Source organism: Talpa europaea, assembly GCF_964194135.1.
Source record: "Talpa europaea genome assembly, chromosome: 13".
Classification (NCBI taxonomy): domain Eukaryota; kingdom Metazoa; phylum Chordata; class Mammalia; order Eulipotyphla; family Talpidae; genus Talpa; species Talpa europaea.
Window position 1 is genome coordinate 88,603,253 of NC_140080.1, and position 24,138 is coordinate 88,627,390.

A 24,138-nucleotide genomic window follows, 5' to 3' on the forward strand; every position below is an offset into this window, starting at 1 on the left:
TGTGCAGGTAAAGAGGTCAAACCCAGGGTCCCTCGGCTCACGGGCTGTCCCGGCCCACACCAGTGCTGTGGCCCCAGGGCCTGGGCCGTGCCCAGGTTCTCCTCACTCACCTTCAGAGCCGATGGTGGACGAGCCTGTGGACTAGGTGGGGCCACCAGATGCTGCCAGGGGTGCTCTCGGGTATTTATGCTCCTGCAGCTTCAGGAAGGTTTCAGCACACTCACTTCTGCCCCGGGGAGCATGAGGACATGGACGAGGGCCTTCCCCCCAGAGCTGGGCCCTCCTCCCCACGGGCACCGCTGACGCAGGCTGCCCAGCTGGGACCCACCTGGCAGCCTAGAAACCTGGGACCTGGCCACCGCCCCTCTTTCCACCCCCGTGCACTGGCAGGCACTTATTTACATGGGGATCGCCTTGCGGGGGGAGGGGACCAGAAATGCCATTTCAAGTGAAATGCAGGCTTCACAGTTCTTGTGGTTTCCTAGTGACCCGAAGGTCCCCTTCCCTCAACACCATGGGGGCCAGGCGTTGGCATCCTGGGGCCTGAACATAGCAGAGCATCCAGCACCAGGCAGGGTTAGGTCTGGGAGGGAGAGGAGGATCCTGGGGCAGGGAGTGGAGTCACGGTGCAGAGACCGACCCCGGGGCTGTGGGAACTGACTAGGGGGTCCCATCACAGGCAGGGGGCGATGGGTGCCCATGGGTGCTGCCGATGGGCTCGCGGACCAGGCTGCCTTCAGTGGGGCAGTGACCTCTTTTCCCCTGCCCAGGATTCCCGGAGGCCGTGGACCACGCTCTGACGTGCTTTTCTTGGCAGAAGAAGGCACCGGCCATCTGGACCACAAAGACACAGGGTCGCACATGCCCCCCCGCCCCCTGAATGGCATCCAGGTCCTGAGCCTCCTCTGGGCCTTGTCGGGGCACACGGGGCAGATGACCGCCTGGCTGAATCTGGGTGCACAGAACCACTGGCCTTTATGAGCAGACAAGGAAGAGGGACTCCTTCCTCTGGGGGTCGTGTCACGTGGAGGGCCATGGGGGGCTGCTTCCTTTGAGCAGCCTTCCCTTAGAGACACAGCTGTGACCTTGGAGTGTCCCAGGCCTGTCCGGAGGCTGCTTTACTGCCTTCTGGGTATGCACCGGGCACCTGGTTGCCAGGTGAGTACAGGGACCTGAGCGCTGTGCTTTCCTCCCCTGAAGAGCTGAGCTCCCTCGCATCATGACTGGTGAAGCCAGAAACCAACTTTTTTTTTTTAAACTTCCTGGAAAAGCAAACAAGCATAAATATTGTGCAGTTGCTCTTAGTCAGTGTTTCTTGACCTTCTCCCGGTGCTGCATTCTGGAAGCACAGCCATCCAGAGCAGTGCTGTCGCCAAAGGGGGCCAAACATAGATCAAAACTAAGGCGAAGGGGCTAACGAACCTCCCCGGTGACCCAGCCCGAGAGCAGGCGATGCTCTTGTAGGCCTAAGGGGGCTGCCTGCGCCCAGGTGAGAGCACAGAGGGGCACAAAGCCTGGGGACTTCAGGTGCCTTGGTGCCATCTCTCATTCCCATGCTAGGTTCTCCTCTGAAGTAATTATGGGCGTGCATAATTCCCGCGACTGTTCTGCTGGAAGTTGAAGGTGTTCCTTTTGCTTTTGCTGAAAAGATAAATACGAGTTTTTCCCCAACAAACAATAAGACTCTGGTTTTTTGTTTGTTCCAGATAATGTGCTGGAATGGAGAGCAGAGTGCTTAAAACCCCCCTGTGCCTTTATTCTCGGAGTGGCCCGTTCTACCTTGGGGTTGATACGTTTTTCCTGATGGGGTAATAAGGAGTTTTCTCTGCTTTTGGGCCTGTTGCTGTTTGGTTGGGGGGGGGGGGGTTGTATATGTGCGCAGCCAATCTCACTTTAGTGAGAAAAACTGAATGACCTGTTCACAGTGATGCCCTGGCCTTTGCTTCTGTCTACCTCTGGTCAGACTGTTGTCCTCACCTCTGTATCTCCAGTTTCTTAGATGGGTTAGGGCGGCTTTCTAAAGTGGACCTTTTATAGAAGGTGATTTTTTTTTTTCAAAATTGTTTGGTTCACTGATTCTCAAATTCTGGTCCATTAACTAATGCAAATCCAAGATAATGTTTCTAGTTCTCACTACAGTGAAATGTGAAAAATAAGAAAACAGCATGCTGATTCATAAATCTATGTTTATTTCAATTAACCAGCAGGAGATAAACTTTCTCAATTGTTTGATGAATGTCAGGCCTTGTGTGTAGAGCTCTGTGGCATTACCTCATTCCATCCTCATGGTGTCCCTGTATTGTAGGCCCCATGGTTAAAATCCCCATTTTTTTCTTTCTTGCTTTCGATGAGCTGAAAAATCACATAGCATAAAATCAACAACGTCAAGGGAACAAAATGACCTGAAGTATGTTCACAATCTTGTGCGACTGCCACTCCTTTCTGGTCCCTAAGCATTTTCATCATCCCCTAATGAAAACTCACCCATTAAACAGTTACTGTCAGTTCTTTCTCCCTAGCTCCTGGGAGTCTGCTTTCAGTATCTGTAGAGTCACTTTTTCTAGATATTTCCTATAAATGGGGCACATGATATGTGGCCTTCAGTACTCAGTTTCCTTCATGATGCTTTTGAGGTTTTCTAGGGTGTGACACATTCATTCCTGGTAGGGCTGCATACTATTCCACCTTATGGAGCGGCCTCACTGAGAATAACAGGGTAATTCCTGGTGGACCCACCATCCAAAGGCAGGCACTCTGACTCCAGAGTCAGTGCTCTTAGCCAGAGTACTGGCTTGTCTCTGACAATTATGGGTCAAATATCCCTTCTTAGGGAGGTGGTCATGGTAGATGGCAGCTGATTTTATCAAAAGCTAAGCATGGACCTCCCCTGGTGGTGCAGGCGGTTGAACGCTGCGCTGTGAAGCTGTCTTCAGTCTCTGCAGCGCCGGTTCGATCCTGGCCAGTGAGGTTCCCACATGGCGTGGCAGAACTCTCCTGTCTGGCCCGCTGCTCCCCTCAGCAGTGTATTTCATCAGTCTCCCTGTTCTGTTCCCCACTCTGTCTCTGGTGAATCCTCTCACCCTCCCGTGCATCTGGCCTATACCCCAGTTCTTGTGTAAATGAATAACTAAATTTTAAAAAAAAAAGAAAAAGCTAAGCATTCCTCCATCCAACCATGATTTATGGATGGCCTATTTGCGGACATGGTTCTGGGCCCTGAGTGTATGTCAATGGGTAAAGCAAACAAGGACCACCTGTTGGGTTTCCATTGTGAGAGTGTGTGTGTATGTGTGTGTGTGATTTTTACAGATGAGAATCTGAGTTGATTTCTGGAGATGAAATCACTTGTCGCACTCCCTCCAGGAGAGTGAGAATCTGAGCTTAAATGTATTGTTTTAGGCCCAAACCAGGTCCTAAGCACCAAGTCTCTGACGTGTTCACATATAAAATCAAAGATGTCGTGATCACTGGTGATGGTTTTGGAATCCTTTTCTGTGTCTCAGACTGGCTTCATGCATCTCTGAGGCATGATTTCACTCTTTCCCAGCCTGTCCCTAGAGCAAATATTTCTCTTGCTCGGAGCCTGTTTTCCTGCAGGCGCTCTCTGTGTCTCCTCTTTGAAGGCTGGGCAGTGCATGCCCACGCACAGAGGGGGGGTCCGGCTTGCTTAGCAACCAAGCTGGCAGAGAGGAGCCAGTCAGACTGAAAAGAAAGGATTGTTCAGGCCCCTGGTTCACAATTCCCTGCAAGTAAGAGGCAGCCGCACTGAGGCAGCCCTCCCCCATTTCAGGTTCTCTGTTAGATGTCGCTACACATTTTCTCCTGTTAAAGTGAATCCTATTTGCGGCATTTCACAACAAAATCTAGCTGGCAAAGAATAAAGATGTTTCTTGCTCTCCATGATCTGTTGAGAGTCTGCCCAACACACACACACACACACACACACACACCCCTCTTTCACAATAGGAAATACATTAGTTTGCTGGGGAACCCCTCCCCCCACTCAAGAATTATTGTATAAATGTCAAAAGGTTGGGAAAGACACTCACAAACTTGCTTACCATTGAGTTATAACCTGAAGGACTAGCCTGGCTCTCTTTAGCTGCTTGATGACTTTGTCATCCGGGTATGCTGATGGGTAAGAATTCTAACTGTGATCTGGGACAACCCACCTCATTCTCAATTCCAGACTAGGCTGGCAGGAATGGTAGGATCTTCCCTTTTACCTCGCAGGGTTGTTTATTCATCTAGTCCATCATTCAGTCAACAAACATTTATTCCAAAGTAGTTTAGTGTGGCTGGAGAAGCAAAAACATTCTCATCAGTGAAAGGGCTTTGAAAACAATGTGACAATATGGAAATTGGAAGGTCTTGACGTCACTCAGGAGACCAGTGTGGAAATGCTAGCACTGCTCACCCTCTCCAGGCACTTGGTAACATTCTATACCTGGCCCCACTGTGGTGGGTTGGCACACGTCCTTGATGTGGTTTGGTATTAAACTTTTCGCTTCTGACTTAGAGCATTTAATTGCTGGTTTGAAGCCCTCCACAATTGTCTCATTCTCTGCCGTAGTCACTGGTGAACTCTCAGAAGGTGGCTGCTCCATCAGCCTGGGATCCCTGATGAGGAAGATGCTGACCCAAGGTCACCAGTTGAGCTAAAGTAGTGTGAACAAGAAAAACAACAGTATCATTATAAGTCTTGGAGATGCTCAGTTATTTCGGCATAACCTATTGTGTTCCGATAGAGACAACCAAAATGAATCTCTCACACATTGAGCTGTATCCTTGATAAGTAATTCCTGTGACTGTTTTTCTTTGTCTCTCAGTGGTTGGTGAAATGCAAAGTCATTTTTAAAAATGCATCAGAATTCAGACAAAGGAATAACCCTTTGTAGCGTACTGAGATACTTTTTCAGTCGCCTTACAAGGTAGGTAATTCCTCAATTCATTACTGCAGTGTAATAATTTATTAGTTCTTGGTCTTTAGCTTGCTTCTGAACAAAACTTCAAAGGAAAATAAACCGGGAGACATGATTGATTTCCTTTTACACACTTTATTTTTGACTGGTTTAATATAGTTCAAATTCTATTAGGAGAAATCCCATGAAAACTAGTATCTTCCACTGGCAAAAACATCCTATTCCTCAGCTGATGGATGCCAGGTTTCAAGAAATGTGCTGTCAGATTCCCATGGAGTCTATCAACAGAAGAATTTGCATGACTCCTGTAAATGAGTAGTGATTAGTCTTGTAAATAAGAGTACTAGTGGGAATGATAAAAATAAAATAATATGCAATTAGGAGAGGGGCCGGTGGGAGCTTGACCATGGCTGTCCTGCTGAGAGGGAGGTAGAGGATAATGATCCCTAGAACGTGTGCTTGGCTGGGGCAGAAGGGACTGAACAATTGGGACGGGCCATGGCAGCAGTCGGACAGCAGGGGACAGGAATGTGATAAGACAGTAGAAGTTTAGAGACAAAAGGAAACTTCTTCTCATGTAACCCAACCCCCCCCCCCCATTTATATATTTTCTAAGTCATGCTTAGTTGCTGACTTTGACTCCTGCTCTTGTTGCTCATAGCCCATGTCCCTCTCGTTACATGGCACTCTCATGAGATACGGGTGTTGAAACAATCTTCTGGGCTGGTAAAATGAAGTGGAGGAGAGCTGACTCCAGTATTTGTCCGCTGGACTTGTACCAGGGCTCAATGATATATCAGCTGTGTGACTTTGAGTGTCTTAACCTTTCTGTGCTTAAGTTTTCATATTTCGGGCCTCCCCGGTGGCGCAGCGGTTGAGCGCTGGGTTGCGAAGCTGCACGCGGCCTCTGCGGCGCCGGTTCGATCCCCGGCTGCTCCCCAGCCACCGGAGGAGGGTCCCACATGACGCGCAGACCTCTCCTGCCGCCCGCTGCTCCCCTCAGCAGTGTACTTCGGTCCTTCTGCCTGCTCTGCTCCCCGCTCTGGCTCTGGTGAATTCTCTCACCCTCCCACGCTTCTGACTGTACCCAGTGCATGTATAAACAAAACAAACAAATATAATAAATAAATAAATAAAAACATGCCTCTATAAAAAAAAAATAAAAATAAAACTATAAAAAAAAAAGTTTTCATATTTCAAAAATGGGGAGAATAGAGTGTGTAGCTGTGGGAACAAGTAAGTTTCCCCAAATTGAGAAGGTGGTTTGAATCTGATGAATGCAGTAGGCATGTCCATTAATTACACTTATTAATTAAGAGCAAATTACATACTGGTGTCCTCAGTACAGGAGCCAGTGGTTAGGCTTCAGGTCGAGGCAGGATCCACACTGCCCTGCCTTACAGGAGTCTCCTTGGGCCCTGCTTTGTGCGTGTGATCCTTGAGTGGGACTAATGACACCACATGTCTGGAGAACAGGCCACATGCGACTTTGTTCTACTGAAATCAGTGATGCCGTGTCTGGATCACGAGTACAGGTTAATACACATGAAAAACACAAGGGGGACACTGGAGATATCCCCCAGGGCCGAAGACCTGTTACTGGTTGTAGAACTAAGATGGCGTCCCTACAGGAAGAACTTACTCTGATTTTCCTACAAATGGCGTTCACTTCATTGGACTCTTGTGAAGATTCCCTGAGATAACAGATGAAGAGGACTTAGAAAAGTGGGGGCCACAGAGTTAACCTTCAATAAGCTGTCATTATTCTTGTCTGTACTTTATAACTTTTCCTGTAAGTAGGTTAAGAATGAGTGTGACCTAAGGCGTAGGCCTTTATTGATTTCTTTCCCCTATTAGCCTTTGTGGCTTCTTCTAAGCTCTGTTAAATATGGCCTCATCCTGTGAAGGGCAGATGCTTATTCTTTCAATATCTTTTGGGTGCATGGCACTGGGTTAAGTGGCCTGTCCTGCCCTGAGGTCTAGAGGAAGGGGACTGGCGTTCAGGTGATAAGTGCTCAGGTGGGTTCTTTGGGGGTTGGGAAGGGAAGCCAACAACATGGTGGCTTCGGTTGGGAAACACGCTTCAGAGGGAATTCCTGGAGCTGGAAATGTTTAATTAGCAGCAGATAGAGAATTAGTGGGGGGCAGGAAGAGCATGGGGGTGTAATTGGGGGAGGTGCAGTAAGACCTTAAGGGGCAAGATGGAAGCAAGGACACCAGTGAGTCAAAACAAGGGCACTATCTAGGCAGGAGAGCAGGAGATGGACTGGCCACTGGCCTTGGGCATTTGGAGAGAGGGCAAATCAAGGACACTCAGATGCTTGGCCGAATGAGCAAGCATCCGACTGCTGTGTGCATGGTGGTGGTATTTTTGATCTAGGGATTTTTAGAAGAAGGCCAGATTGGAGCCAGGAAGAGAATGAGTCCCGCCTGGGATGACACTGTTGGGAAGCGGGGGAAGCATCCCCTACACACAGTTTGAACTCAGCCTCCTTAAGGTAAACCCAGGGGAAAGCTGCCATGTTGATGTTCTCATTCAAGCACTTGCTGCTATTACCCCATTATGGTTCATTACTGGACTATTTGCCTCCAAGAAGGCTGGAGATAAGAGCCTTTGTCCACTCTCTCTGTTTGCAGGGCAGGCGGGGCGGGGGCACACCATGCATCAGCTTGTCTTAAGCCCTCAGGACTAGGCAGCTAATAAACCACACAGATAGACTGACACACGGAGGTTATGTCCTGGTGAACCGAGACAATCTATATGTCACATTAAGTTGCAATATGCAAATACATTTATGAGAAGGGTCTGGAACATCTTACCCTTAGCACAAAATGATATTTTGGAGCAGGAAGAGAGATGGGGGTCTTCCTCTGGGAAGGTGACTTTGTCAAGAGCCTTGAAGGAAGTAAGGGGATGTTCCAAGCCAGGAAACTACTTGAGGGAAGAAGGTGCATTGGCAAAGCTCCTGCAGAGGAAGAGTGGTCTGTGCACTTAAAGAGCCTCAGAGATTCCCACAGTGCTGTGTGCGTGAGCAAGCGAGACCAGCAGGAGGGAGATGTGAGAGGTTGGGTGGGGTGGGGATGGCCGGGTGGGCCTGTGGACCTCCCAAAGGCAGGTCCACTTTATCAGAGCAACGGTTATCTTACGGGAAATGAGTGTAGATGTTCCAGATGCTTAAAATTGTGTGATTATTCCTACTAGAGACCACTAAAAAATCATCGTTTTAAAAATCATTTGTGATGAAAATGTCTAGCTCGGACAGAATGGCAGTTTCCAGAACTAGTCCATGAGGTTTAGTGAGGACTGCTATGTGGTCGGGACGCCTTGGGGGAGTTACTCCAACTTCTCTGAGCTATAATTTGCTCATCAGTAAAATGGAGCTGACAGCTGCGTGACTGGAGTGTTGTGAGGCTTAGAAATATCTCGAAAGCTCCTATGGTAGGGCCCGGCATGCATGGCTCCCTCTGTGAAAAGCCCTGCAGGGTGGGTTTTGCAGCTGCAGCTCCAGAGCCAGTGCATGAGAAGGGCTGGCTCAAGAAAAGACTTTGGCCCCAGGGGTGTGTGACATTTGAGCTGAGGGAAGGGGAGGCTGGCACACCCAGCACGATCCTTGCGGAGCCCTGCCCCCTTCTCTGCGCCCAGTGGTCTGTATGGGCATCACGTCCTCACTCCAGGCCCCTTCTGCCAGGTTGCAGCCTCTTCACCTGTATTCACTATGGGGGCTGTTCTCCCTCGTTCCCTGGGGACCCATCTGGGAAGTGCCCAAGTCCCACCTGGATAACTGTCACCAAACGTGGTGGAGGAACCTGCTCTTGCTAAATAACTTCCTGTCAGTGCAGAGGGCGGTAAGTCCATGCCATGGGCTGGCCAGGAGCAGATGGGCGCAGGGTGGGTTTCACTTCACATGGAGTGGCCTGTTTTCCAAGGGCCCATTTGTGCCTGGGCCCCTTTCTTCTGGCATGTTCTGGAGTAGTCGTGATGCTGTAGGAAGGTGGCTGTGAGCAGGGGGACTGGCCTCTTGTGAAGGAGTGGGTGCAACCCCACCTGTCTTCGCAGGGGCCATTACTCTGCAAGGTGGTGGGAGGGAGCAGTGGGCACTGAGGGGTCAGCCGTGTGGGCGCATGTCCCGGATGCAGCTGAGGCTGCTCCATCCCTGAGGGGGCAGACACTTATTTATCTCCACAGAGAAATCCTGTCTGGAAAGACAACGTGGCATCACATGCCCCCAAGTGAATTTTATTCCTTTCCAAGTCAGATCAGACAGAGCAGTCAGGTCGGTATATACAGGTGACTTCCCCAAGGCCCCTGTGACCTCACCAGAACTTGGAGGGAAGGAAAGGGAACGAGCTCTCATTTTGCATCTGCCTGCATGTGCCACTGCAGAAGGAGTTGCTGAAGGGGGCCCAAGGGGATGCACCTAAGCTCTTACCAACCAGGCCCTCGGCTCTTTCCTGTCCCTGCAGCTTCACAGGGTGCCCGGCATCCTCCTGAGTGGGCCCTGGGTGGGCCACCTGTGACCAGGGCCATGGAGGAGAGTCTGGTCTCTTCCCGGGGCTGACTGGTTGGGACACAGGCAGTGTTCTCCCTGAGAGACTTGCCAGAGGACGCTGGAGGCTGCCAGGCCTTGAGTGTGTGCAGAGCTCCCTACGGAGACCTGCTCTTGACTGTTCATGTTGGTGGGAAACACTTAACCTGTGTCTCTTTTTCACTTGCCTGGGGGCCATTCTCTCCAGGGTTCCGGAGAATAAAGCCGCTTCTGCCCCACCCCATCCCTCCTGGAGAGACTGGACCCTGCACGCGAGGGACAGGTCTCCTGTCCAGTCTGTGCCATGGTGTGGCCTTGCCAAGACCATCACCGTGCCTGTGTGTTAGCTAGCGCTCAGCTTTCTCAACACTTCCATGTTGACGTGCGCCGCACACTTGTCAGTTTTAGGATTCATGTGCCATTTTGAAGGTTGCGCCTCTGCGGGATGGCTCCGAGGTTTTCATCATTGTGAGTGAGTGTCTTGAATGCACAACTCTGCCTCCTCTTGCAGGTGGAACTACTAGGTCAAAGGGTAAGAACAATTTTGTGGTGCTCGTGACCTATTGTGGGAAGAGTGAAGCCATGCACAGCACCCACTCTGCACCTGGGATAGTTTGCCCCTTAATTTTTTTGTTAGTTTTAGAAAAACACTAAGGATTCAGTAATTCTTTTTTTTAAAGATTTATTTATTTATTTATTTATTTATACAAGCACTGGGTACAGTCAGAAGCGCGGGAGGGTGAGAGAATTCACCAGAGCCAGAGCGGGGAGCAGAGCAGGCAGAAGCACCGAAGTACACTGCTGAGGGGAGCAGCGGGCCGCAGGAGAGGTCTGCGCGCCATGTGGGACCCTCCTCTGGTGGCCGGGGAGCAGCCGGGGATCGAACCAGCCCTGCAGAGGCTGCGGGCAGCTTCGCAACCCAGTGCTCAACTGCTGCGCCACCGGGGAGGCCCCGTATCAGTAATTCTTGGAGAAAATTAAAGTTTATGGACTGTTGGTGCCATTTTAAAATGTGTTATTGTTGTTGTTAAAGTACATGTTCAATTTCAGAAAATACCGGGGCAAAGAGAGGCGAAGGTCACTGTAAACCCACTCCCTCAAAAAAAAGGTGAATTTGCTGTTAGTCTTTTGGTGTTTACCCATCTCGTGGATGACACGGAAGGTTTTGGGGGATCATGTGAAGTGAAGCAGGTCAGAACGACAGAGACAAACATTGGACATTTACATGGGGGCAATCTGACAAAGTAAAATACTTACGAAATGAGTAAAATGGTGGTGACTCATAATTGAAGTGAGGGTTCTGAGGCTACGAGGGACAAGGGAGGGAGAAAGGAGCAAAGGGGTGTTGGTGGGGGGGGGGAATAAAAGGAAAATGCTTCCCTCATTCAATTCCCAGCACAGTTTTCAGTGTATTTCATAATGTGAACATTCTGGAAAAATGGATAGTGTGTCCGCATGTTGTCCTGCCTCCCTATTCCACCACCCATGCCTGACAGTCCTACTCCCACATGAACCACCTGCAGCCAGGTGTTTGTCTCGGACTATATTAAGGTGGGGGGAACCCTCAGACAGCCCCCTCTTAGCCTATTATGTCCCTGTCCTGCAGTGGGCGCCTGTGTCTCCTGTGTCCCACTGTGCCTGACAGCCAACTCTCGCCAAATAACCACCACTCACGTCCATATAATACTTCGTAGGTGACAAGGGACACTCCCGAGCTTGGTATCACTTTGGTCTGCACAGTAAATGTCAAGGTTGGACAGTCAAGGACGCCGTTGCTCTCCCTGTCTGGATGAGGAAACTCAAGTTCTATGTCCTGCTGAAGGTCAGGCAGATAGTAAATGTCAAGTCCAAAGGCTAACTCAGAGTCTCCCACGCCAGCCCAGCTCTCCCCTGCTCAGCCACAGCCACAGCCACACCACTCACGTCAGCCTCCCTCAAAGGCAGTCCTGGCAGGAAGTGCCTCTGATCGGCAGGGTTTTGAGCCTTTTATCATCACGCATTTTGGGGTGTGAGGGAGATGGGGAGAGAGAGAGAGAGAGAGAGGATTCATCAGAGACAGAGTGGGGAGCAGAACAGGAAAATCTATTGAAAGACACTGCTGAGGGGAGCAGCAGATGAGACAGGAGAGGTCTGCTGCCCCATATGTGGGTCAGCTCCCTGGCCTGGGGATCAAACTCAGGCCATCGAGGTGATAGCACTAGTTCTTCTACCAAAAAAAAAAAAATAAAATAAAAATAAAAAATACCATTACACATTTTGCTGGGAAGGAAACTGAAGGGCGCTCCTGTCAATGTGCTCTGAACTTTGTTCCTCTGTTCTTTGCAGAAGTAAACATGTCCTTCTCCTCCTGGGAGCTGCACTCTTCTTGGCATCTTTCACTGCCACTCACTGCCGCTCACACTGATTTATCACCTTCCTGTCGCAGCTCTGTCAGAAGCAAGGTACCTCCTACTATACCCCCACCCAGGCCCTTGCAGGCCCGCAGAAATGCCAGAGCCCCTGGGGAGGACTGTTTGCACTTTACGCATCGCTTCAAGGAAATACTGGGTGGGAATGTTGAGCCTGGATGGGAAAATTGACTCCTTGTTTCTAAATTCCCGAAGCTTTCAACTTACACTGGGTCATTGTTGCCCATGAACTGCTTCTCGGAGGCAAGGAGCGCCCCCACGTGGCTGCCTTGTGTCTCTTCTCCAGTGGAGAAATTCTGCTGGGGAGCCCTGTTGTGAATGGAGGGCAGGAATTTGGGGTTCCCCCTTCAAGTCACATGGCTAGTAATAAGTGGGATAGGTGTGAATTGAAGCTAGCGCTTTGCCCACTATGTAATTTTGCTTCCCCAGTGAAGTATGCGCAACAGAAAGCCGGCAGGACCACTCTCCTCTGTCCTCAGTGCCGCAGAGTGCTGGCAATGGGAATCTCACCAGGGCAGTCACCTGCTCACATTCCTCCAGGGCCGCCAATGCTCCAGAGTAGAATCCCAGTCTGACCTCCTCTCTCACGCCCCTCTGCAGATTCTGGACCAGTCGCACTGGTGCTAACCTCCTCCCACCAAGCACATGTCTTCCTCAAGGCCTTTGCACCTGCTGTTCCCGCACCCCAGAATGCTTTTCCTTCCAATCTGGGCAGGACTGCCCCTTCACTGTCTTTGGGGATCTGTGCCAGGGTCACCTGAGCAGCCCTCACTGATACAAAACAGCCCAGAACAGCGCCTGACATGATGCTCAGTGTGTCTGTGAGGGGCATGGAGTGAGGAAATGGCCGGGGAGCATCCTGCCCCTCGGCCTGCGTGGGTGTGGCCAGCTGACCCAGGAGGCTCACTCCTGTCCAGGCCAGTGGTTCTCAGCTCTGGGTGTGCATTAGAGTCACCCGTAGACTTTTGACAGCCCAGAGATTTCAGAAAGCACCAGCACAATCATCTCAATTGAATCAGAATCGCCAGGGGTGTGCCTGGAACCCGATGTTGTCAGAGCTTCCATGAGATGTTCGCTTCTTCAGAAGAGGCTCACTTCTGAAAACCCCCTTTCCTGTATGCATAGATAAATAAATCTTTAAAACAAACAAACAAACAAACAAAAAAACCCTTTCCAGAGTCACCAGAAACCACGATTGAGCATAAACACGGTCACCACATTTCCTTGGAATCCGATGGGCCAAGGCAGGGGATAAGTTTTGCCCGTCGGCCATGGCCTAACACAGCCTCATGAGGTCACCGTTCGTGGATCATCACCCAGGAAATGAACAAATGTCCACCCCAGCTTCTCTTTGCCCCAGCAGACATCTGAGGATTCCCCTTCCCACAGGGAACCCTTTGGCTATTTCCTGTGTCTCCTAGCGAGGACGTGACTGCGCTGTATTTCGTGGAGTTCTACACCAAGCCCTACTGCCGGTTGAGGCCATTCTTCGGGTCTCCTGCTGGGCATTTTCATGCACCCAAGCCACCCGGCAAGCATTCTCAAAACCAAGGTAAGGATCCCTCCTGCCTCTGAGCAGCACCTCATTTAGCAAGTAGGAAGGCTCTGCAGGGAACTTGCACAAAATGGAAGGTGTTTGATCGTCAGCAGGAGGGTGGGACAAGGTTGTTAGCAAAAGAGAGGATTATTTCAGGCAAAGCTGAAAACCCTCTCTTGGGGGGTGGGGAGGGGGGTTTTCTCATCGTGCAGGTGACCTCCTAGTGCTGACCGGGAAGTGCTGGGGTGACGGCTTTAAAACTCCCCTTTGGGGAGAGGCGGACACTGCGGTTGGGTTAGACATCAAGTCTTGGTGGGCTTGGCGTGAACGACCCCATCTCGATCTACTGTTGCTGTTTAACCAAGCCACCCACCCTACTGTCCCTGCCTTGCCCCAACTGTAACCCCTGGTGACCACAACTCTGAACTTCTGTTTTAGTCAAATTCGGGCACGGATTCAGGTTTGCAAGGTGGCAGCAGTGGCACACAGAGAAGGAAGTTAGTGGCTCTGAAGCACCTTCCTTCCCGCAGGTGCAGGTGCTGCTGGGGTGGACTTGCGCCGCCCTGAACCTGCTCGTCGTGGTCGCTCTGGCGTACACGGTGGACGACGCCTCTGCCAGCTCCTTGCCCAGCTCACTGCCCTCTGCCAGGCCATCCACCGGGCCCTGAGGGAGGCGGCCGTGGGCTGGGTGGTGCTGGCGTGTGCCGACGGCTACAGAGGTAGATGCCCAGGCGCGGCTCCAGGCTCACAGGCTGGTCCTCCTGAGGCCACAAGTGTGAAGATGTGGGGTCCCCCGGTCGCCCAGGGTGCTGGAATGTCAATGAATTATGATAGTGACCCCCAAACATCAATTGGTGTATTGATACACATATTCTGTTTTAGATCCTTGCACGGGTTCATGTATAAATGCAGGCCCTGAAAGAAAGACCGGCAGCCTCTCTCACAGTTGGTTTAGAAGCTGGAAGAGGAAACTCAGGCAGGGTAATGAAGTGAGAAAAAAGACCAGCAGCGGGGTCAAGAGTTCAGGTCATACCCGCCTGGAGTTCCTTCCCATAACTCCTCCTGCAAAGAAGGACCTTATTCCATGTGAGGTTCCAGGGTGCACTTTCCTTTTGGGGGACCACTACTCACCCCACTACACATCTCAGCGGGTCCTATTCAGAGAGGGATTTGCCATTGTATTTAATGTTAATTAATTTAAATAGTCTTGTGGCAGATAGTTATCTTATAGGACAGCAGTCAAGCAGCTACACCAAGTAGCAGAATATTTGCCCTGAAAGGGACCTGGAAGGTGATGCAAGGCAAGGTCCTCACGGACAGGTGAGGAGTCCGAGCGGCCAGGTTAAGTGGCTCGTCCTCGGAGCAACACATGAGAACCAGCCCTGAGGCTAGAGAATGGCCTTGGTGTCTAGTTCTGATTGGGGAATGTTCCGTGCTCTGGGCTTGAACTTATGCTAAGAAAGCAAACTCACTGTAAACTCAGCATTAGCATCTCACATGTTCTTTTTAAAGATTTATTTTGATTTATTTATGCATACAAGAACTGAGGTATAGGCCAGAGGTGCAGGGGGTGAGAGGACTCACCAGAGACAGAGTGGGGAGCAGAACAGGCATATCTACTGAAATACACTGCTGAGGGGAGCAGCAGGGAGACCGGAGAGGTCTGCTGCACCATGTGGGTCAGCTCCCTGGCCCAGGATCGAACTCGTGCTGCAATGGCTGCAGAAAGCTTCATAGCTCTGAGACTTAACCCCTTGTTCCACCAGGGAGGCCCAACATCTCTCATTTTATCCTATTACTACAATGGCAAGTTGGTTTTTTTTGCTATATTCTTTTAAATATTAAAATGAGGACCTTAGGGAAAGTTTGCGGGCTGTACGCAGAAGCCCCCGGGTGCGATGTGACGCAGTGCGGGCTTCATCGGGAGCAGAGGGCCAGCGACTCTGAAATCGGCTTGGTGCCTCTTCCCTCCTGCAGGTCCCGTGAACCGGCTGTTTTCCTGGGACATCTGGGGTTTCCTGGCCAGCATCAGCTATGCGTGCTACTACTTGGTGCACCCCATCCTGATCCTCCTCTGCGACGGGCTGCAGGAGACGCTGATTCACTACACTGACACCAACATGGTGAGTCAGCTCCCAGGCCCAGCTCAGCCAAGCACCTTTTCTTCTGCAGCAGCAAGCAGCCCGCTGGCTGTGAGAAGCCTGCCCTCCCCACTGCACCTTGAGAGGTTTATTGTTCTTCCTGTTACTGGCGGGAGAGCCTCAGCACAGAGAAGAGCTCTGCCATTTGGTTTATGCTTTTGTCTAATGTTCTGGGCAGTCTAGCTGCCCCACGTCATGCGGCCAGGATGGGGGCACTTGGGCTGAAGAGAGGCCTGTTGGAACCAGGGCCTGCGGGGCCGTGAAGTTTCCACAGAATGGATGACACTTTGCTGGTGGGGATACTCAAAGCAGGGGTGGCCTTGTGCGTGTCGTGAATGCTTGTGTTCCTTGGATGTGGGTTTGATTGTGCAAATGTCCCAGGAATGCAAGTTCCCAAGTGTTTTCCATTAAGAGTCCCGTGACAATCTTTTTAGTCACCCTCTGATACTTTTTTGGCCAAGAGCACTTATGGATCTTGTCCTGGCTTATTTTCTGTATCACATGTCATAGGAAAACATCAGATGTAGTGGATTTAATGTCATTTGAGTTATACTATCCTTTATCTTGGTAAAAATTACAGTATGCGGTTTTCACGTCGTAACTGCTCTTGTGTTATTATGATACTCTGTGCTCTTGTTTTTCCTGCAACCTTAGCTCCTCCGCACACTCTCTTTTCTGCACATGGGCCCTGTTGTGGGTTGAATTTTGCCCCATGAAAAAACTCTGTTGAGTCTTTCTCCCCATCATTCTTTAGAACGTGACTGTAGTTGGAGTTTGGGGTCTTTGCAGAGGTGATCAAGTGAAAATGAGGTCAGGGCCTCCCTGGTGGTGCAAGGGGTTAAGACGCAGCACTGTGAAGCAATTAGCTGCCTCTGCAGCACAAGTTCGATCCCCGGCCAGGGAGCTACAACCTGGCGCAGCAGACCTCTCCTGTCTCGCCCGCTGCTCCCCTCAGCAGTGCACTTCAGTCAGCCTGCCTGTTCTGCTCCCTGCTCAGTCTCTGGTGAATCCTTTCACACACACACACACACACACACACCCGCCCCTGGATCTCTGGCCTGTATCCCAGCTCTTCTATGCATAAATAAATAGAAAAAAAAAATAAAATGAGGTCAAGGGGTGGGAGTAGGGGTTGTCTCTAATCCAACATGACTGGTGTCCTGTGCAAAGGAGACATCAGGACACAGACAGCTGTGCTCAGAGGAAGGCGAGGTGGAGACTCTGGGAGAAGGTGGCCATTACAAACCACAGCACAGCAAGGATTACCAGCAAACACCAGAAACTGAAAACAGCAAGGATCAGTTCCTGCTAGAGCCCTCAGAGGCTGCACACACCTCGATTTAGGGTTTCCAGCCCCAAGCTGGTGAGAGGATTCATTTCTGTTGTGCTAAACCAGCCAGTGTGTGGTGCTTTGTTACGGAGGCTGGAGCAGGTAAGGTCCCTCAACAAAATAACAGAAGCAGGGGCTGCTGGCCCCACTCTTGGCTTCCAAGTGAGGCCAAGAGTTGGGGTGAGATTATAAGGACAGATGAGAATCTGCTTGTCGGGGTTCTCAGCTTGTGTTTGCCTTGGTGTGAATTTCACACGAGGCACACCTGTTTCCACACATCTCACACCCCTTATAATAACGCTGTCTTAATAACTGAAGGATTTATAAATAACCAAGGTGCTCAAAGTTGCTGAATAATTTGTGGGTGCGTATACACACACACACACACACACACACACACACACACGCCTTCTGCCTTCAACCAGCTCTGACCCGGCGCCCTCTCGTGGTGGGACCATCAACCTCCGCTCCTTCGCCAGGGCCATGGTCAGTAACCGCGCTCAGCTCCAGCGGGCCTAGGGGATGGTGCCCAGCTCCCCAGGTCTGGTCTGTTCTGCCCAGTGAGAAGTCAGGTCCCACCTGACGTGTTCTGTCTGTAATAAGGGGCACCAAGTTGGCTTTCTGGGTAACTCGGGTGGTGAGGATACTGTCCCTGAAGGATTCCACAACCCTGGCGCACACGCCTTGATTCTCTGAGAGGCTGTATTGCTTCTCTTGGGATTCTGATTGGCCCAAGATGAAAACCCTAAGTCTGTGACACAAGAGGCTCCCCTCTGTGTCCCGTCAGGTCCGCTCTAGGGAAGCTCAACGTTGACACGTTCAAACTGTGGATAAAGAGTAGAGAGCAAGTCATGCAGCAGGGTCTGTTTTAGCACCATACCTGCCATATCTCCGCGCGCCCTTCTGGCCTGGGCAAGCTGGGACACCTGTTCCCCCAGACTCAGAGCTCCCAGTCAGTTTTTTCGTTCCTTTCTCTCTCTCTCTCTCTCTCTCTCTATTTTTAAAGATTTATTTATTTATGCATACAAGAACTGAGGTACAGGCCAGAGGTGTGGGGGGTGAGAGGACTCATCAGAGTGGGGAGCAGAACAGGCAGATTGACCGAAGTACACTGCTGAGGGGAGCAGCGGGCAAGACAGGAGAGGTCTGCGGCACCATGTGCGTGGCTCCCTGGCCAGGGAGTGAACTCATGCTGCAGTGGCTGCGGATAGCTTCATAGGTTGTGTCTTAACCCCTTGTGCCACCAGGGAGGCCCAATTCACCTTTTTGAAAGGGTGCATTTTTGACAGATGCACATAGCTGTGTCTCCACCCCCATAAACATTGTGGAGACCTGTCACTGCTCAAATTCCTGGGGCCCATCTTTCATCAGTCTGTACCCCCACCCAGTGCTTAGCCATGGTTCCCATTCCTGTGCTTTTATTGTTCCCAGGTGGATTGATTCTTAGATGTTTCATTTTAAAAAACATAAAATATTTCAAATATTCAAATAAGCCTAAAAGAGACACTTGAAATGATTCCATCCTCTCAATTAACACAGGTGAACATTTTGCCATTTTTTCTTAGGAAATGTTTCTTTTTGTCTGTTTAAAAAATAAAAACATTGTAAACACAATGTTTACAATGTAAGCCACCTATAAACACACAGTGTAAACACAATGCACAACACAGTGTAAACCACTTCCTCCTGGTCCAAATTTCATCCACGGTTTCCTATTTATACTAATAACACGCACGTGTCCCTCAACAGCTTCTATAATTGGATCCCTACTGTATTATCCTTTCAAAGTTCGGTTTTCCCCAGCCCGTTGTTTTGCAGTGCTAATGGTGTCTATTGCTTGCACGTGCGCCCAGGGCTGTAGCACGCGCCTCTGTGTTTCCTCAGGGAGAGAGTTTGCAGGGTAGTGAGCCGGGAGGGAATGATAGGGTATATTTCTATTCAACTTTAGCTGATAATTCACACCGTTTTCTAAAGTGATTTTCACCAATTGACTCTCCCACTAGTGGTAATCGGGAGGAGGTGCTGTTTCCTAAGACCCTCCCCGCCCTGCCCACCCCCAATAGTATCAGCCTGCACGGTGCTGTGCATCCTGATGAGGTGCGGGTGCATTGACGATGTCAGGTCATGCGCCCCCTGGCAGCCGGGCCCGCGCATTTTCTAAGTACATCGTTACCACCTAGCGCTGCTTCTTACCCACTGCCTTCTTCACTCTTGCCTGTTCTCTTGGGGGTGCTTGTCTTTGTGCTACTGGTCCTGAGCAGTCCCCTCTGCATTCTGAAGATTACGCATTTGTTGATTATTTGTGTTCCATAAAGTTTCTTGGGTCTGTGGCATCTTCGTGTATAGTTTGTGTGTGAAGGCTTTACAGTTCAGTGCAGGCAAAGTTATCAATCCTCTCTTTTCCTTTGAGTTTGTGCTCTTTGGGGTCTTGCTCATGAGATCCATAGAAATGTTTTTTTTACAGATTCTCCCTGGGCTCAGGAGGGCCTGGTCTCAGGCTGCAAACACTTGAGTTCTCTGAAGAGGGGACTGGTGAAGTCAGAGTAGTCTTGTAAAAGGGGGTGATTTGCCCCTCGGAGAGATCTGGCAGTGTCAGCAGACAGTGTTTTAAAAATTGATAAAATTAGCCTTTGGTGAATATCTGTTTTTTATCAAGCTCTGAGCCAGGCTCATGACATCCATTATCCCTGATTCTCCCCAGAACTCTGTCAAACAGCTCTCGCCATTTTTACAGCAGAGGAACCAAGGCTGGTTAGTAAATGCCCTGAGTCAGACCCACAGCCCCAAATACACAGTTAAAAACACCTGCCGAGGTCTGTCTGCTCCTTTGCATGTCAGTCCAGAGCTCTCTCAACTGGAGAGTGCGGATCCTGAAGGTAAAGGAAACTCCCCAAGATGCATGAGCCTCGGGGAGCTGTAGGAGGTGACGTCCAGAATCTTGACAGCGCTGAGTGTTGTTTGGGGGCAGACGTCATGGCGGCTGCTGAACAACCTCCAGAGCACAGGCCGCTGCCCCTTCCCCAAGCAAAGACTCGCCTCTCACCCAGTCCCGTCGGGAGTGCCCAGGCTGAGCGCATCAGAGCATCCTGGCATGATTGCTGTGGGCTCAAGGGGCGGAAGCCCTGGGGCAAGGCTGTGAGGGACAGACTGGGCCCAGGTCCAGGCTTAGCAACATTGTCCTGCTGCATTGATTGTGGGGAATCCGCCCTGGTCAGTGGGGAGTTCAGGGAGGGGACCTGAGACTAAGTGGCCCTCGCTGTTTCAATCAGCTCTCATTTCCATGCCTCTGAGCGCTCGTGTGTTCCGTGCTGTGGTGGGTCACACACCGTCATGGCTGGTCCCAAGCAAATTAGCAGTGAACTCCGTTGTTCATTAAAAAGTCACTCTATCAATCTTGCTGTGGTGTCTGCTTCTTTCTCTGTAAAATGACAGTGTTTGACCAGAGTAGAGGTTCTCAAATGTGGGATTATGGCAGCTGCTTGTAACAAAAACAGCTGTGGAGCTTTAAAAAGAAAACACAGTTGCCAGAGAAACTTCTGGAGGTTTGCAAGTTGGAAGGGACTCAATAGTAGTTTCCTTTCTTAAAATTTCCCCAAGGATTCTGGTGAGTATTGATGTTTTTGAACCACAGGACTTGATGAGTGGTTCAAAATCACGCACCCAGAATTTATGACATTCATGTGCAAATAGCAACTTCTTCCAGCCATGCCTGGTCTTTTACTCAACGCAAGCACTCGGGCCAAACAGGGTCCCTCACAGGCTCCCTTTAGGACACACTATCAGTTCTTCCAGCCACCAAGTATCCTTTGGACAAAGCTCTTTTCAATTGTGGGTTCATCAAGGGGGTGTGGGGGGTGCTGGTTCTCCACAAGCAGTCACCAGTCATTTATGGACCCAGGTGGTCTTCACTCACTCACTCACTCACCCATAGCTTTGTATGTTCAACAAAGATATTTGCCCTGTTATGTGTCAGGCCTGGTGCTAGGCACTAGGACTACAATGTCAACCAACACAGATGCCATTTCTGCTTCCTTTGATCTTACACTGACATGGGTGAGAGTAGTGATAAAACCCCCCCAAAACACCTAATGACAAATTGGGTGAGGCCTCTGAGATGCTGACCCCGGCTGGGAGTCTGGATGGAATTTCTTTTTTCTTTTCCTTTTTTTTCTAACTTCTTAAGCCTGTTCTGTTAATTTTATTCTTTTTTATATTTTATTTTATATAATTTTTACATCATTTTTCATTTTTGCACAATGTATGCATTTTCATCTTGGTTATAGTCCCCGTATAATACCCACTCCCCTTATTTTGGCCCTAATCTTTCCTTCCCTCCCCACACATCCATTAGTGTGTCTCTGGTTTATGGTTGTTTGTTGATTTTGATTTTTTCTTTATTATAATTAGCCTTTTTCCTGGTCCCTTATTTAGGTTTTCTAAATTCCTGCTATGAGTGAGACTATCCGATATTTTTCTTTTTCTTTCTGGCTTATTTTGCTGAGCGTGATCCCTTCCAGTTCTGGGATGGGGTCCCTTCCAAGTGTCTCTCCATGTCTCTCCACACATCTCTAAGTCTCCTTCCCAGCAGCCCTGGGTACAAGCAGGGCTGCAGAAGCAAGAGAGACAGCCCACCTGCCTCCCATGCTGTACAGGTTCCCCTGGCTGCTCAGCTCCCTGCAGCTCCCACCTGCTCCCCGGCTCAGAAGTCCAGCTCATGGCATGCCGGGACTTGAAATCTTGCCACTGGTTGAATTAAAATTTTTTAAAAATCCAAAATAATTATGTTCCCCCATGGCCTGACATGTAGACATTGAGTTGGTGAAATAACTGTTTTCAGAATCAGAAATTTGACTTGTTGGTCACCACCTGGTACAGAGCAGTGAGGCAGCATACAGTGGCGGCACTGAGGAGGAGAAAGAGGCGGAGTGTCTCTCGCTGGACCACCGAGGAGCTGCTGGGAACAGAGGGACAGAGGGACCAGCGCAGAGTTTGCCAGGGTGGCTGCAGAGACACAGAACAGGCGCAGCTGCGGGGAGCAGGAGGACGCTTCCTTGGTTTTGGAAATGGATGTGCCTGTATCCGTCTCTGCACTGAAGAACCTGCTGTCTATCACACTTGCCGCATTTCCTCTTAACATCCACAAAAATCAATGACCTGTCTGGATGATTTCTCTCACCTGCTCTGTGTGAGAAACTGATGAAGCGACCGCTCAGGCAACACTTTCAGACCCGCGGCCACATGTCCCCTCTGGTTGCTTCCACCACCCACCTTCCCCCACCACCTTCCCTGCGTGGGAGAGGCAGGTCCTTTGCTTTAAACAGGCAGGTAAGCTGAGTCAGAGGAAAGGTGGAGCTGCTAGAACCCAGGCGGCCACCGGAGGGAGGGCAGCCCCAGAACCGGGTGCAGGGCCGCAGGCCACAGGATTTCTTGGAAAACCGTGGACCCTTTGAACTGTGAATTAGGAAGAGTCGAAGAGTGATTACCTCCTAAGTGGCCAGCACATAAGGACATTTAGATTATCCTGAGGACCAGAATTAAGTTTCCACTCAATTCCTATTTGGAAAGATGTCTTTTATTTCTAATCCAACACAGCTGTTATGTTTAACTGAACCTCTCTTTTTAATGATTTCCACTGGCTTCTTTCTGAGGACTGGAAATGAACCTTATGTTTTATTTGTTTGGTTTTTTTTTTTTAAGATTTATTTATTTATACAAGAACTGGAGTGCAGTCAGAGGTGCGGGAGGGTGAGAGGATTCACCAGAGACAGAGTGGGGAGCAGAACAGGCAGACAGACCGAAAACACTGCTGAGGGGAGCAGCGGGCGAAGCAGGAGAGGTCTGCCAGGCCATGTGGGAATCTCTCTGGCAGGCCGGGAATCGAACCTGTGCTGCAGAGGCTGCAGAAAGCTTCACAGTGCAGCGCTCAACCCCCTGCACCGCCGGGGAGACCGTTTATTTGGTTTTTGATGTTAAAAGAAGGACTGCCTCTCAGACTAGACCTCAAAGTTCCAGGATCTTTACACCAAGAAGTGCCCTCACCTCCAATCCTACCCAGGTAAGAGTGAAGAGGAGCCCTTGGGGGTGCTGACATTCCTGCCCTGAGCCACCCAGGATGTCTGATCCTGCACAGCTGTCTGTACAGGGACCAGTGCATCCCCTTGGGAGTGAGAGGAAGTCCGAGTGCCTGCAGGGGCCAGATGCTCAAGGCTCGGTGCACTCCGGCATTGCTGGCTCCCAGGCACACCAGAATAGCCCCTCCAGGAAGGCCTTTGGTATGTCTCTGGAGCTTGACTGGACAGCTGCCAGTGCTCTGAAGCTCTCCCTGGGCCCTTGGCGACACAAAAGTGCCGAGTGACTTGGTGGCACTGGCTCCTGCAGAGCCCAGGGAGACACTGAAGGGAAGCTGTTCTCAGCAAGCCTTTCTCTCCGGCATCATCTGGGAACCTGTCAGAAATGCAGATTCCCCATTTCCACCCCCGACCTCAGGCGTTGCCAACTCCGGGGGTGTTCCAAAAGTCCTCCAAACAATTCTGATCCACGTTCAAGTTGGAGAACCAGCAAAACCACATTGAAGTGGAAAAGTTCCTGGTTGCAAAGTCAGGTAAGACTTGAAGCAAATTGGAGATGAAACGAGTGAGGCAGCAGAAAGAGTAAAAACAGAGAAGAAAAAGATTGACGAGCAAATGCAGCATGCAAGAGGAGCAAGAGCGTGCAAGAGCATGGCCTGCCCTGCCTGCTTGTGTGAGAAGTGACTCTGCACCTGCTCCAGGGTATTATCAGCAACTTATTATCTACCAAGAGCTTCCCACCCTGCCATGTCAAATTTACTTGGCTGAAAACATCTCTTGGGGCGGTGACCTTTTATACAGCTAATATCACTCCCCTCACTGCCTCCAAAGCACACGGAGAAATTGGAGGGCTGATACAAATCTTACAAGTCCACTAAGTACGAAAGCCTTCCACACACTGTGTACTTTTCAGAGAAAGAGACTCTTTTTATTGGGATTTCAGATTATTCAAAGGTTATCTGTCTCCTGTTCCTAGAGGGCTGAAAGTAAAACAGGCGAGAACAGCGTGTGACAGGGAAGGGGGAGCAAGCTTGCTCCCCCTCTGGTTATACCTGGCTCAGGCAGGTGTGGCCAGCAGTGGGAAGATCCCGAAATGGTCCCCAACCGTCACTGTGAGCACAGAGGCTGATGCTGATGGTGGCTCAGCAGCTCTCCCCAGGGTGAGAAAGTTCTCTGGCAGAAGTGGTTCCATCCGTATCCCACAGC

General features: G+C 50.3%; 1 pseudogene across 1 annotated transcript in view; it reads left to right on the forward strand.

The window, feature by feature from the left end:
* LOC311183371 (O-acyltransferase like protein-like) overlaps window positions 1–23,219 on the forward strand; it is a 45,105-nt pseudogene extending 21,886 nt beyond the window's left edge. The window contains exons 4-15 of the transcript in view: window positions 771–955; window positions 1,707–1,808; window positions 3,364–3,367; window positions 4,849–4,931; window positions 8,612–8,768; window positions 9,387–9,436; window positions 11,774–11,889; window positions 13,278–13,408; window positions 13,924–14,001; window positions 14,043–14,112; window positions 15,371–15,516; window positions 23,007–23,219. The product of the transcript in view is annotated as an O-acyltransferase like protein-like (transcript). The remainder of the gene's footprint in view (window positions 1–770; window positions 956–1,706; window positions 1,809–3,363; window positions 3,368–4,848; window positions 4,932–8,611; window positions 8,769–9,386; window positions 9,437–11,773; window positions 11,890–13,277; window positions 13,409–13,923; window positions 14,002–14,042; window positions 14,113–15,370; window positions 15,517–23,006) is intronic.
* Window positions 23,220–24,138: the final 919 nt, after the last annotated feature.